The following is a 16143-nucleotide window of genomic DNA, read 5'->3' as shown; positions in this document are numbered from 1 at the left end:
CTCCATTGGAAATGATTTGGTTGATCTCGTTGCTGAGGATGGCCTGATCCATCAGAACTGGTCATCATCTAGTATTGTTGTTGAAGTATATAATGATCTCCTGGTTCTGCTCATTTCACTCAGCATCAGTTCCTGTAAGTCTCTCCAGGCCTTTCTGAAATCATCCTGTTGGTCATTTCTTACAGAACAGTAATATTTGGATGAAATTATTAATTGTGTCTATGATTTGCTATTTCAACACTTCATTCTTTGGGATGAGATTATTTAGTTTCCAATTACTTTTTGGTCTATTTTCCCCTGGCCTTTTATTGAATGTAATTTTTATTGCATTGTGATCTGAAAAAAATTTGCATTTACTATTTCTGCCTTTCTGCATTTGATTTTGACGTCTTTATATCCTAATTTACAGTCAATTTTTGTACAGATCCCATAAACCACCAAGAAAAAAGTGTACTCCTTTCTGTCTCCATTCAATTTTCTCTAAAGAGCAATCATACCGAACTTTTCTAATACTCTATTTACCTCCTTAACTTCTTTTTTATTTATTTTGTGGTTTGATTTATCTAGTTCTGAGAGAACAAGGTTGAGATTGCCTACTATGCATAAAGAATGAGATTATAAATAATTTAGAGGAACACAGGATAGTTTACCTCTCAGACCTGTGGAAAGGGAAGGAATTTATGACCAAAGAAGAACTAGAGATCATTACTGATCACAAAATAGAAAATTTCAACTATATCAAACTGAAAAGTTTTTGTACAAACAAAACTAATGCAGACAAGATTAGAAGAGAAGCAATAAACTGGGAAAACATTTTTACATTCAAAGGTTCTGATAAAGGCCTCATTTCCAAAATATATAGAGAATTGACTCTAATTTATAAAAAATCAAGCCATTCTCCAATTGATAAATGATCAAAGGATATGAACAGACAATTCTCAGATGAAGAAATTGAAACTATTTCCAACCATATGAAAAGATGCTCCAAGTCATTATTAATTAGAGAAATGCAAATTAAGACAACTCTGAGATACCACTATACACCTGTCAGATTGGCTAGAATGACAGGGAAAGATAATGCAGAATGTTGGAGGGGATGTGGGAAAACAGGGACACTAATACATTGTTGGTGGAACTGTGAATACATCCAACCATTCTGGAGAGCAGTTTGGAACTATGCTCAAAAGTTATCAAACTGTGCATACCCTTTGATCCAGCAGTGTTACTACTGGGCTTATATCCCAAAGAGATCATAAAGAAGGGAAAGGGACCTGTATGTGCACGAATGTTTGTGGTAGCCCTTTTTGTAGTGGCTAGAAACTGGAAACTGAGAGGATGCCCATCAGTTGGAGAATGGCTGAATAAATTGTGGTATATGAATATTATGGAATATTATTGTTCTGTAAGAAATGACCAGCAGGATGATTTCAGAAAGGCCTGGAGAGACTTACATGAACTGATGCTGAGTGAAATGAGCAGGGCCAAGAGATCATTATATACTTCATCAACAATACTATATGATGACCAGTTCTGATGGACCTGGCCATCCTCAGCAATGAGATCAAACCAAATCATTTCCAATGGAGTAGTAATGAACTGAACCAGCTACACCCAGCGAAAGAACTCTGGGAGATGACTAAAAACCATTACATTGAATTCCCAATCCCTATTTTGCCCACCTGCATTTTTTATTTCTTTCACAAGCTAATTGTTCAATATTTCAGAGTCTGATTCTATTTGTACAGCAAAATAACAGTTTGGTCATGTATACTTATTGTGTATCTAATTTATATTTTAATATATTTAACATCTAGTGGTTATCCTGCCATCTGGGGGAGGGGGTGGAGGGTAAGAGGGGAAAAATTGGAACACGAGGTTTGGCAATTGTCAATGCTGTAAAGTTACTCATACATATAACCTGTAAATAAAAGGCTATTAAATAAAAAAAGAGAGAGAGAGAGAGAGATTGCCTACTGTTATAGTTTTGCTGTCTATTTCTTTTTGCAGCTCTCAACTTCTTCTTTAGGAATTCAAATACATAGGAATTCAGACTTGGTGCATATATGTTTAGTATTTATATTGCTTCATTATCTATGGTACTTTTTAGCAAGATATAGTTTCCTTCCTTAGCTCTTTGAATTATATCTATTTTTACTTTTGTTTGATCTGATAATGGATTGCTACCCTGCTTTTCTTTTACTTCATTTGAAGCGTAATAGATTCTGCTCCAGCCTTTTATATTTACTCTGTATATATCACTCTGCTTTAAATATGTTTCTTGTAAAGAACATATTGTAGGATTCTGGCTTTTAATCAAGTCTGCTATCCATATCTGTTTTATGGGAGAATTCATGCCATTCACATTCACAGTTAAAATGACTAATTATGTATTTCCCACCATCTTAATCACCCCCAAATTATGCTTTTCTATTATTTTCCCCCTTTCCCTCCTCCCCAGTACTTTGCTTCTGACCTCAAGCAGCCCTCCCTCTTTATAGCCCTTACCCCTTTCTTATACTTTCCTCTACTATTTCTGTTTTCACTCCTATAAGCCTCCCCCTTTCTTTTGCTCTTTTCTTTCCCCTTTTCCCATAAGGTGAGACAAGTGTCCCTTTGAAACCAAATATGTCAAATATTTTCTCTTTGAGCAGAATCTTATGAGAATAAAAATCATACAATGTTCATCCCCCTCCCTTCTTTCCCTCACTTATAGTAGGTCTTCTTTGCCTCTTCATGAGATGCTATTTCCCTCACTTTATCTCCATTTTCCTCTTTTTCCAGTAAATCCCATTTCCATTTCTAGGTTCTTTTTTAATATTATGATAGTAAAATCAAATTATACATGCACTCTCTAAGTACACTCATAACAGAGAAATTGTTCTCAAGAGTCCTTTCTTTTTACCTTTTTATGCTTCTCTTGAGTTCGCTATTTTGAGGTCAAATTTTTTGTACAACTCTGGTCGGAAAGAAACAAAATTCACCTGTATGATTGAATGTCCATCTTCTTTCTTGAAAGATAATGCTCAGTATAGCTAGATAGTTTATTCTTGCCTGCATTCCAACTTCCTTTCTCTTTTGGAATATCAGATGCCTGGTTCTTTAATCCTTTAAAAAGGTGGAACCTGCGAGGTCTCAAAGAATCCTGATTGTGGCTCCTCAGTATTTGAATTGTTTCTTTCTGGCTGCTTGCAATATTTTTTCCTTGGTCTGATAGTTTTGAAACTTATTCATGATATTCTCTGGAGTTTTCATTTTTGAATCTCTTTCAGAAGATGATCCATGAATTCTTTTAATGGCATTTTACTTTCTGATTCTAGGACATTGGGACAGTTTCCCTTGATGATCTCCTGAAAGATAATGTGTAGGCTCTTTTTTTCATCATGGTTTTCAGGAAGTTCAATAATCCTTAAATTGTCTCTCCTACATCTATTTTGCAGGTCAGTTGCTTTGCTAAGGAGTTATTTTACATTTTGTCAATTTTTTTCATTTTTTTTTTGTTTTGCTTGATTGATGCTTGATGTTTTATACAACCATTCATTAACATTTGTTCACTTCTGATTTTTAGTGAATTATTTTCTCCAGTTACCTTTTTCAATTCTTTTTTGTATTTGGCCAATTGAATTTTTAAATGAGTTGTTTTGTTCCATGGATTTTTTTTTTTTTCATTTCAGAAATTCTGTGTTTCAGGGTATTGTTTTCTTTTTCCAATTCACAATTTTTTTTTTCAGGGAGTTGTTTTCTTTTTCCATTTTGTCAGATCTATTTTATAAGGAGTTATATTCTTTTTCCATTTAACTAAATCAATTTTGTAAGTTTTCTTCCAATAATTTCTGTTTCTTTTTCTAAACCCTCTTGCAAAATTCTCATTTCCTTTCCCCATTTTTTTTCTAGCTTTCTTTTAAGATCTTTTTTTACTTTCTTCTAAGAGAGCCTTGAGTGATGGGGACCAATTTATATCATCCTTTCGGCTTCATTTGTAGACAATCTGCTTTTAGTGACCTCAGGATTTGAAGTCTGTTCTTTTCTTTCACAATAAAAATGGTCTATGGCCAGAGATCTTTTTGCTTTTTTATTCATTTTTTTTAAAAGTTGAGGTCTGCTTTTAGGGCAAAGGGGTAATTTCCCAAGCTTCTTCTATAGGTAGCAGTGGCTGCACTTGGTTAGTGCTGACTAACTTCTGGTGCTGGGTGGGCACGACCAGGTCCCATTATTCTGGGGTTCAGGGGTTCACTACCTGCCTTTTGTATTTGCATTGGATGTCTTATAACTAGTCTGCTGATCTACTGGCTTGCAACCAGGACAGAGCAGCCAACACTGCTTCAGATTTCTCCCACTAGATTCTCCAGTTCTTAGAGCCCACACTACCCTGGGAATATACACTACCTGCACTTGACATCTGTGCTTGGCTGCCTGCAATTGGCCTTCCTTCCTCTGTCCCTGATTGAAACAGACCTTTTTCTGGATATCTTTGAAATTAATCTTTTCTTTTTGTATTGGCTAGAAACTGGAAACTGGGAATGGATGCCCATCAGTTGGAGAATGGCTGAATAAATTGTGGTATATGAATATTATGGAATATTATTGTTCTGTAAGAAATGACCAACAGGATGATTTCAGAAAGGCCTGGAGAGACTTACACGAACTGATGCTGAGTGAAATGAGCAGGACCAGGAGATCATTATATACTTCAACAACAATACTATATGATGATCAGTTCTGATGGACCTGGCCATCCTCAGCAATGAGATCAACCAAATCATTTCCAATGGAGCAGTAATGAACTGAACCAGCTACGCCCAGAGAAAGAACTCTGGGAGATGACTAAAAACCATTACATGGAATTCCCAATCCCTATTTTTGCCCACCTGCATTTTTGATTTCCTTCACAAGCTAATTGTACATTATTTCAGAGTCTGATTCTTTTTGTACAGCAAAATAACGGTTTGGTCATGTATACTTATTGTGTATCTAATTTATATTTTAATATATTTAAGATCTACTGGTCATCCTGCCATCTGGGGGAGGGGGTGGGGGGTAAGAGGTGAAAAATTGAACAAGAGGTTTGGCAATTGTTAATGCTGTAAAGTTACCCATGCATACAACCTGTAAATAAAAGGCTATTAAATAATTTTTTTAAAAAATTAATTAATTAAATAATCTTTTGCTCATAATTTGTTATATTCCCAATATTCATGGATTCTGTCACTCTACAACCAGTTCAGAGGCTTAATATACTATTGATTTGAGAGTCATAGGAAGAGTTCAAAAAAAGACATGTCTTCTCTCTGCCATTTTGGTTCCACCACATATGCTATTCTTTATCATTGTTACTGTTATTGTGTATATCTCTTATTTCCTGTCCCTGCTAAGTCTTCTATACTTCAATTAACTTGCCTTGCTATTACTTAACCTCCCATCCCACTATGGATCCCTCCCTTATCTTCTCCCCTCACTATTTCCCTCAGTCTTTATCCCATTCCCATTCATCTACATACCTTGTCCCCCTCCAATTATTCTACACACACTTCTATACTGCACTTTATTCTATTCCCTCATCTCCCTTATTTCTTTAAAGATTTTGGAAGATACTACAACCTTCTTGATATTTATATGTCCTATTCTCCAATTAATCCATTCAGGATGTAAGTTTTCAGAACTACCATCCCAGCTCCCCTATCTAATTCTGTTTTGGTGGGTTTTATTCTAGCACTTAATTTGTATATTATAGTTACTATTTTTTTGCTTTTCCTAGACAAATTTGGTTTTTTTAGAGTCACATCATATTCAGCTCTACCCCAAATTTCTTTTGGACTACCAAAATACTAATCTTTAATCTCAGATATATGTTTTATATTTCCATGTAAAGAAGATAAACAGTTTGTCCTTATGGAATTACTCTTTGATGTTGGCTCTTATAAGTTAAAGCTTCTATTAAGTTAAGATTTCTTTGAGACAAAATCCTGAAATCTGAGAGTTCAATGAATATCTATTTTTTTCCACTCAATATTATACTTAATTTTGTTGGATATAATATTTTTTATTGCAACACTAGTTCTTTTGGCTCTTGATATATAGTATTCCAGGTTCTATAATCTTTATAGCTGCTGATAATCCATGTGCAAGTCTAATTGTAGCTCCAGCATATATGAATTTTTTGTATCTGTGTGTTGTTTTTTGTTGTTGTTGCTTGTAAAATTTTCCCTTTGATCTGGGGATTTTAAAATAACAATGATGTATCCTTATATTTTCCTTGTAGGATCTCTTTGGTAATTGATGGAATTTTTCTATTTCTACATTCCTTCTTGTTCTGTTGCTTTAGGAAATTTTCTAAAAATTGTTTCTTGTATTAATGTTTTAAAGTTTTTTTTTTTATCATAGGTTTCAGGTGGTCCAATTATTCTTATATTTTATCTTTTTAATTTGTTGTTTTGGGGTTTTTTATGTTTCACATTTGTTTTTATTTTTTTCATCCTTTATATTTTGTTTTGTTATCTTTTGGTCTCTTCATTGGCTTCCTCTTACACAATTTTAATTTTCAAAGAGTCATTTTCTGTTTTAAGACTCTGTATCACTTTTTCTAATTGATTGACTTTCTTTTCATAATGTTCTTGTTTTGCTTGGATTGTTCTTACTTTTGTTTTAGGTTTTTTTCCCTCAATCTCACTCACTTGATTTTTAAAATCTTTTTTGAGTTCTTTTATAAATTGTTTTTGGGCAAGTAACCATTTAACATTACTTTTTTAAAAAAATTTCAATATCCTTCTCTGAAGATGAATCACGATCTTCCTTATTATCCATTGTAAATTTCTCTGGTTGGTTTCTTTCTCCTTTGTCTTCTGATTTTAAAAAAATGAGAATTTGTAATCACCTCTCCTCCTAAAATGAGATGGGGAATATGATGGTGAAAGGGAGAAAGGAGTATATGTTGATAGTAGATTGAGGGAATGGCTGAGTCTAGGAGAAATTTTCAAGGATGGGGCACACCTGGCTATTTTTTTCAATCAACAAAGAAAGTACCAGATAAATGAAAAATATTGAATATGAGAAATAAAGGGAGAACAATCATTGGGTCATGGTCCTCCAAAAAGGAATTCATTCCTAGGATCAAGAACATAATCAGAAAAATTGGCCTTCCCAAAGGCAAAGAAGAGAACAACTGGAGATATATAGTTTGAGGTATAGAATAGAACAGTGGGATTGGGATATAGAGTAGAACAATAGACTTTATTTTATCAACAATAATCAATCAATAATAATCTTGGAAGGAATTTTTGAATTTCCTAAAAACAATATAGTTCTCTTTCTTTCTCCTACTTAATTTTGAACCCTATTTATCCATTTGTTTTGTTATACTTACTAATTAACGAACGGACTAGGTCTATAGATTTTTTATCTAACTGGATGATAGATATTCTTCATTCACTATCTTCTCCTGATATAATTCATCATGCCAAGCCACACCTGATAGTATCAACTTTGCCTTTTAAGAATGCAAGAAACTCAAGTTAGAATGTTCAATATATTTTTGTCTGTTTCAGCAATCTCTTAGATGTTTCTTTCCTATATTTTGTTTCTCATTTTTTCAACCCTTGTTATAAATCTTCTCTATTCCCAAAACAATGGTCACATTTGTTCTATGATGATGAAGATCGAAAAAAAAAAAGATTGATTCCCCCCAAAATCTTTTTTTATTCCTTAGATAATAGAAAATATTCTTGTTTCCTATCTCGCCACTTTCTTTTTTGTAAGCTTTATTGATTGTATTCCACAACATCTCTTCATTCATATATCCATAATTGTAAGTCCACATCATTTCTCTGCTTTATTATTGCTGTACTCCCCAATTATTCTCTCTACAACTATTTTCTCCCTTTAACAACCCATCTTACAAACAGTTGAGAAATTGATATTACTAAAAAATAAATCTGACTATATCATTCCTTTGATTAAGGATATTCAATTCTCTTTATTATTTTTAGAATAAAATATAGACTCCACAGTAAGATATTTAGATTTCACAATCTGATTCCAACTTATGTCTATCAGCTGATTAAATATTATTATCCTTCAAGGATTCTACATTCCATACAAACTGTTCTTATCACATTTCCATATATTTTGATATGGTCATATGAAAAAATGTTTAAATCACTACTAATTAGAGAAATGCAAATTAAAACAACTCTGAGGTACCATCTTATGCCTATCAAATTGCTTAATATGACAGAAAAAGAAAATATTAAATGTTGAAGAACATGTGGGAAAATTGGAACATTAATCCATTGTTGGTGGAGTTGTGATATAATCAAACCATTCTGGAGAGCAATTTGGAACTTTGTCCAAAGGGCTATAAAACTATGCGTACCCTTTGATCCGGAAATACCACTCCTCAATCTGTATCCACAAGAGATGATAAAAGGGGCAAAATACCCACATGTACAAAAATGTTTATAGTAACTCTCTTTGTAATAGTAAAAAAAAATGAAAACTGAGGGGATATAAATCAATTGAAGTATGACTGAACAAATTGAAATATATGAATGTAATGGAATACTCTTGCTCTATGAAAAAAGATGAATAGACAGACTTTAGAAAAACTCGGTAAAGATTTACATGAATTGAAGCTGAATGAGGTGCCAAAATCAGGAGAACATTGCATACAGTAACAGCAGCATTATGCTCTTCTTAGCAATACAATGAACTAAGACAATACCAAAAAGCTCATGATGAAAACTAATTTCTATATCCAGAAAAAGTTATGAAATCTGAATGCAAATCAAAGCATATTATTTTCACTGTTATTTTTTCTTTCCTCCCTTTTTTATTTAGTTCTTTTATAATATAACTAATATGATAATTGTTTAATATGATTATACACATAAAACCTATATCAGATTGCTTGCTATTTTGAGGAGAGGAAAGAAAGGAAGAATAAAAAAAAGAAATCAAAATTTTATAAAAGTAAATGTTGAAAACTATATTTACATGTAATTGGAAAAAATAAAATACTATTAAGTGGATTGGGGGGAATTTCCATATCCACCTAATCTCTGTGACTTGGTACAAACTGTCACTCCACTCACGATAAGCAGACTGTCAACAATAATCCTCAACTCTCCTCAGAGTTCAAGAAAAGTAACATCTTTCAAAGTATTTTTTTCTGAATCTCCCTAATGTTAGTGCTTCCGTACCTGAAAATCATTTTGTAGATTTTTAAAAAATACTTCATATGTACTTATGTGTATATATACACGTGTGTGTATATATGTATGTGTGTATGTGTGTGTGATTTCCCCCAGGAGAATGTGAGCTATTTGAGGTAAGACACTGTTTCAGGAAGAACTTTATTGTTATTATTATTACTTATTTTGAATACTTTTGGTCTTAGTAACCTCAGTGCCTTGCACATAGTAGGTACTATTATACAAAGTAGGCACCTCATAAATGCTTGTCAAATTGCATTGAATCTCACTTGCTGCATTAGCTTTTCTAAATTGACCTGCTATTTTTTTTTTTTGCCTCCACCTACTCAAGTTCAGCTATTAAATTTTTGCCTTTCTCTAGTTCAGCTGACCTGGTTATATTTTTATGGCATTTCCATTAAACCTGAAAGGCCTAGTACAGCTAATATGCTTGCCATTCTTAACTCCTATCTGTATATTTAGAATCATTTCTTCCTTGCTCCAGCAATTTGAGCATGCTTTTTAAGTTTATTCAAGAATCTTTTTTTAATGCACAGGTTTAGTCAAGAGTGAAAAGATTCCAGTCAGATAGAAATGTGGGGTCCTTTTTCTTCCCTAGGTAAGGCCATTTTGAGTTCAAAGAGAATCTTACCTATTAAGCTTTCATCTTTTAATCTGTCCCTTTTTAGGTCTTTATATCTTTCTTTCCCTCTCTTTCTTTTTCCTTCTCTTCCTTTGTGATACTTCCCTACTCCTTTCCTCTCCATTTCTAAACAATGCTTTATTTTCTCTTTCTTACAAAATACCTTATAATAAGTCAGAAATGTTCATTCTTGCTGTCTAAGGAGGCCCTGGTGATTGTCAAACACAACACAAGCATTGTTTGGATGAATCCAGAGGGCCTTGTTTGGGAGGGTGAATTTGTTTACAAGCATGTAATGCTACCAAAGGGAAAAAAGGAGGGAAAGAAGGCAAGAGTGCTGATAACAATGGGGAGGAAAGAGATCTTCCCTACTGCAAAATGCCTAGAAAAGAAATTGACTTACATGATGGATTATCACATGTTAATAAGAAAGACTAAAGAAATGACACTGGCTAAATAACAATATCCATTCTGTCTATTAAAGAAGATGCTTTCAGAATTCACTTATATAAAAAATTTCATTCACATTAAGGGAATCCAGAGGCACAATGGTAGATTACAGAAAGGATGAATATTTGTCCAAAAAAATGGGGATTTCTCATGGTATCTACCTTATCTAGCATTTCACTGTCAAAAGCTGACAGTTACAAACAGCCTTAAAAGTCCAACATTTTCTTTTCAAGGTTTGTGTGGCAATTTCATAAAAGTGAAACAGATCCTAGAAACTAGCATTATGCTACTACAATATAAAGGGGTTTCACAGAGCCCTGGATTGCAAAGCAATTTATTGCTGAAATAGATGACTTAAGAATAGACTATACTTGGTTGGGAAAAATTACTGTGACATTAGCTCATGGTTGCAATCTGATTATAAATACCAGTAACTATTAAGAAATCCTACTTTTGCCCTGGAATGAAACGCACAGTTTGTGGAGAGGTAACAACTATCTGTCTAGAGAATCATCTCAAGTCCTACCTGCCAGCAGGCTAGAACAACAGAGCAATTGTTCTAGATCCTGCTCAGCTCCACTGTCAAAAAGAATAGATTTAGAGCTAAAATGGATTATAACAGTAATATCTTAGCTCCTCAGTTCATAGATGAGGAAAAAGAGGCTGAGAGAAGTGATTTATCCAATGTCATACAGAACATAGCTGGCAAATATTAAAGGAAGACATGACCTTAAAGATCACTTAATCCAACTTTTCCATTTCATAAATAAAAAGCAGACCATAGAGGGATAAAATTATTTATATACTGCCACACAGCTAATTAGGTGTAGGGCCAAGGGGGGGGAAAAAAAAAACAATCGCCTCAGTCTTCACCTATTTCCTTTTTTATTGTACCATGTTATTGTTGTCATTGTTATTCATTCATTTCAGTCATGGCTAACTCTTCATGACCCTATTTGAGATTTTCTAGGCAAAGATACTAGTGTCATTTACCATTTTCTTCTCCAACTCATTTTACAGATGAAGAAACTGAGCCAGTGAGAAGCCAGATTTGAATTCAGGAAAATGAGTCTAGCACTCTATCCCCTGAATCACCTATTATTTACCTAAAGGATTTCACTGCCTCTGAAAATTTGTGTCTCAACTGCTCTTAAAATTTCACCTTCTCCTAGAAGACCCCTTAGCTTCTTAGAGCATTGAAATCATCTAGTAAACTTCTTTTTATAGATGATGGAAAAATTCAAAGGAGTGATGTGATTTATCCAAAGTCACACAGCTAGAAAGTATCAGAAATCTGAACACAAATTCAGTACTTATTCCACTGCACCCTGCTAACTTCAACCTATGATGACAAGATGATCTCTTCTCTCCTCTGAACTCTTCTCATAGACTGCTTTGTATTGGGAGCTATAACTTTTTGTATGTCTTGACATCTTAACAAAACTAAGAATGCCCCAAAGACTAGTGCAAGTTAGTAATTACTACAGAAACAAACAAAAACACATGCATAGCATGTTTAAATCAGCATTTTAAAGATTTTCTCTATCACTTGAAGGCTAAATAATCAAGAGTAACTCAAATCTTGATTTTTTGCCCACACTGAAAAGTTAACAATAGACTTGGAATTGGCTACACTACACCCCTATGAAAATGAAAACTTACTTATACTACGGTTATCCCTATAGCTCATGTCAGTGCTGGGAATATTGTAGGCACTCCATTGATATTTTTTAGCCAACTAATTTGTGATAAGTAGCTGATCTTTCTGTATAGAAAAAACAGATAGAAAACAGAACTTAGAATCATTAAGACATTTTTCAATTCCTGAAATTCTTGACCCAGACATATAGTAAATATCCTATTATTTAAAAAAGTATGCATCTTAGATCCCAGTTATTTAAACTGTAGTTTGCAACCTCATGAAGGGTCTTGTAACTGAATGTTGCATTGTAAAAATATGATTTATTATCAGTAAATGGTTGTTTTTATACCTATTTTATATATCTATATACACAGGGTCATGTAAAAATTTCTTAGACAAAAAAGGGGTCATAAGTGGAAAAAATTAATTGTGAATGGTTTGCTCAAAGCAGGGGAGAGAATTTTTTCACTAAGAAGTTGATTAAATGGTTAAATCAAAGATTTGAACCAAAGTACTTCCATGTTTTATGGGAATTTAGCACAGATCAACAATGAGCATTTCATCTTCCTCATACCTTATCAGTGCATGAAAGAGTCATAATATAATTATGGAAAGAATGGGGAAAGAACAAATCTCTGTATTCCCATGAAGAATATCTTTTTTCCTCAGACAAATCTAGGTAGAATGCAGCAGTTCACTGGAAAGACTGAGATAGAAACATTTCATCTACCTTTCTGCATCCCTTGCCCTCATTTAAGAGTTTATTGTATGATGTTTAGAAAGGAACCTTCTTCTCCACCTCAAGGAAAATGTGTCGAAAGCTTGGCTAGACTGATAAAAAACCAAGGTTTGATTGTAACTTGGATGCAGATCATTGAACTTTTTGAAATATGACAATACACATCTCCTTTGTTCTCTAAGGAAAAAGAATTAGATTCAGACGAGTGGAAATTAGTAGGAGAGCAACTATGTGAATATTACAATGATAATGGACCTGATTCAATTCCTAAAGAACATTTTATACATATAACAATACAATTGGCTTTAGGGAATTATATAAGTTATAGAATAAAGAAAAAGAAGAAAGTGCAGAAGGGGGAGGATACTGACAAACTAGGTGAAAAGCATAAAGAATTAGACAAGAATGGAGTTAAGTACAATTCTGAGGAGCCATTAGGGCATTCCCCATCCCCTGACCTACCTCCCTTAATTAACCTTTCATGAGTGGAGGGAAAAGGAGGAAGAAGAGGGGTAGTGATACTATCAGCATCATTCATGCAGGAACTTTGTTCACCTCCTATGACAAGATTACAAAAGGCACTAGTTAAAGCTAAAAAAAGAAGGCTTCTTTCTAAACATCTGTCCCATTTCAGCTGAAGCATTAGTTTAGCTCTTTACAAAGTTTCTTTCTTGTCTGTTTTTGTACTTACCCTATTTTCTAGGTCACAGATGTAGATTCTTAGCCCCACATTGGGCACCAAATATAATGTTTTCATGCAAAATGTAGTGTTCTCGGTTGGGTTTTCTGGAGGTCTTAGGAGCAGCTTTCTTTTCAGCAGAGTAATCATCATGAGAATAGTCAAGTGTTAAAATCCAAATCCTTTATTATCTCCTTGACTGAGGTTGGGCAGCTTTTTTAGAGGCCTTCCAGAGTCTTGGTTTTAGTGGAGAAGTGCAGGAGGCCATGCCAGCCACAGTGCAGATGAAGATGGAAGTGAATCTCTCTCTCTTTCTCCTCAAGAGGTTGGTCTCCCAGCTTATATGCTCTACAGTGAGTATAAACCAATCATTATATCACTAGGAAACCATTATTTGTTGTAAGATTAAATCAATCATACTGAATTTAGAGAACTATTAAGCACCATGCTTAACTAGATAACCATTGTCTCATCAATTCCACTGACTTAACATCTTGTAAGAACCTTGGTTTCAGAGTTCTGGTCCATAACAATTGGTAAACATAGTAATATAAAGAACATAATTTCAATTCTCTTTCAATAGCTGACAATAATTAGTAAATGGGAATGTCATACACAGATAATCCTAAACCTTTGGATGCAAACTGAATTTTTATAAATCAAACAATTTGCATCATAGACTCATAGAATGAGAATTAGACTTTCTTCAGCAATACAATGATCCAAGAAAATTCCAAATGGTTAATGATGGAAAAGGCCATCCGTATCCAAGGAAAGAAATATGGAGTCTGAACACAGATCAAAGCATATTATCTTTGCTTTCTTTGTGTGTGTTCATATGTATGTTTTCCATTTGATTTCACAACATAACTAACATGGAAATGTGTTTTACAGGATTACACACATGTAGCCTATATCAAATTGTTTATCATTTCAAGAAAAAGGGAGGGAGAAAAATTTGGAACTCAAAGTTTTGTAAAAATGAATATTAAAAAGTCTTCATATATAATTGGGAAAATGCTATTAAAATAAGTTTTGAAAAAGATTGAGAGCTAGAAGGAAACTTAAAAGCAATTGATTTTAATCTCTTCATTTTACAAGTGAGGAAATAAACATAAAGAGCTAAAGATGACTTGCCTAGCATATGAGACAGGATTCGAACCTTCCTGAAACTAAACACAGAACTCAATTTAATGCCACTACCCAGCTTATATTACAAGATAGCTTTTTGACAAAGTCTTTTGTAAGGAACTAATTTATATTTACAAAAAGAAAATAACTTATTTCATTACATTCTAAGATTTCATAAATGAGGTTTTATGCACATGTAATTCATTCATTCATTTGTTCATTTATTTATCCATTCATTTGTACACTTATTTATTCATTCATTTATTTGTTTGTTAATGCATGTATTTACTTATTTTTAGCAAGTAGAGTATATTTGTTGGGGCATGCTTACTATTTCCTAGATTTGGGATCACTTCTCTTGCTTCTCTGACTTCATGCATGTTCCGTTATTTTTGGAATGCACCCTACCTACTTCTTAAAATTCTCAGCTTCTTCCAAGGCTCAATTCAAGTATCTCCTCCTATAGGAAGTCTTAACTGATTTTTGTAAAGTTAGTGTTCTATCTCTCTTCTAGCTCTCTCTGATTTATTGATTGATTTCCAAGCCTTTTCCATGACTCCTCACTTCATATAGAATGTAAGTTTCTTAAAGATAGAGATTGTTTATTCTAGTATAGTACTAATATTCTAGTATTTTACTCTTCTACTGTATTCTAGTATAGTGCTAGGCAAATGTTTATAAGATTGAATTGAACTAAACCCAGTTTACAAGAGTGGTTAAAATCCTGCTCTTGAAGTTGAGAAGACATATATTCAAATCTTCGCTCAGATACCTTTGTTCAAGTGTAAAAGGAGGAGATTGGACTTTATGACCTCTAAATACCCTTTTAACTACATTCTCGAGTAATTTATGTTTTCAGGATTATTAAACATGGAATATGGAAATCTATTTTTGTAGGTTCTCCCTGGTCTGATCTGTTCAATTGATCTACTACTTTATTTTTAACTAATGCCAAATATTTATGACTGCTGCTTTATAATAAAATGTGAATTCCAAACAAAAATAAATTAATAATAAATACCCTTTCAACTTTAAATCTTTGATCCTGGTAGTTTTTTTTGTCAAGGTACTGGTTCTAGGAAATCATAGGTTCCTTAAGATGTTTTGTTTTGATAAAAACCCAAATGAAGTTTTTTATATATCTCCCCAGTAGGTGGGCTCTTTTTCATTTCTATCCATTAATGTGCCATTGGTCTCTAAATGAATTATTTGTTTATAGTTTTAAAGTAGTCTTCCCTGTAACTTTTTCTTAGATATTCAAGAAGGAATATGCAAAAGTCAGCAAGGCCCAAGGTGATTTAGAACTTCTTGTCATTTTCAAATTTGAAGGCATTGTTAAGAATCTATTTGACACAACCTTAATTCTAAAGTACTGACAGCAGCAGCCTGTCTGGCAGTGCAGAAATGAAACAGTGGGTGCAGCCAGAAATCAGAGTAGCTTCAATTCAAGCCTGTTTGAGCTGCTCAAATGTGCTCAAAGTTCTTAATGGAAGCACCTTTTATTGGGCGGAATTAAGACTTTTTTCCTACTCCCTTGCCAAATCATACTGGGAAAGTATATAAATGGGTGAATATTTACATATGTTTTAAAATATTCTTTACAATTTTGACTGTCAAAATACCATGTCAGTAAAGTTTCAGTGATTTAGATAGCAGCAATTCCAAGTTTTCACTAAT

The sequence above is a fragment of the Sarcophilus harrisii genome, chromosome 2 (genome assembly GCF_902635505.1).
Source record: "Sarcophilus harrisii chromosome 2, mSarHar1.11, whole genome shotgun sequence".
Lineage (NCBI taxonomy): Eukaryota > Metazoa > Chordata > Mammalia > Dasyuromorphia > Dasyuridae > Sarcophilus > Sarcophilus harrisii.
The sequence above is the reverse complement of the archived record's forward strand: the minus strand, read 5'-3'. Positions refer to the sequence as shown.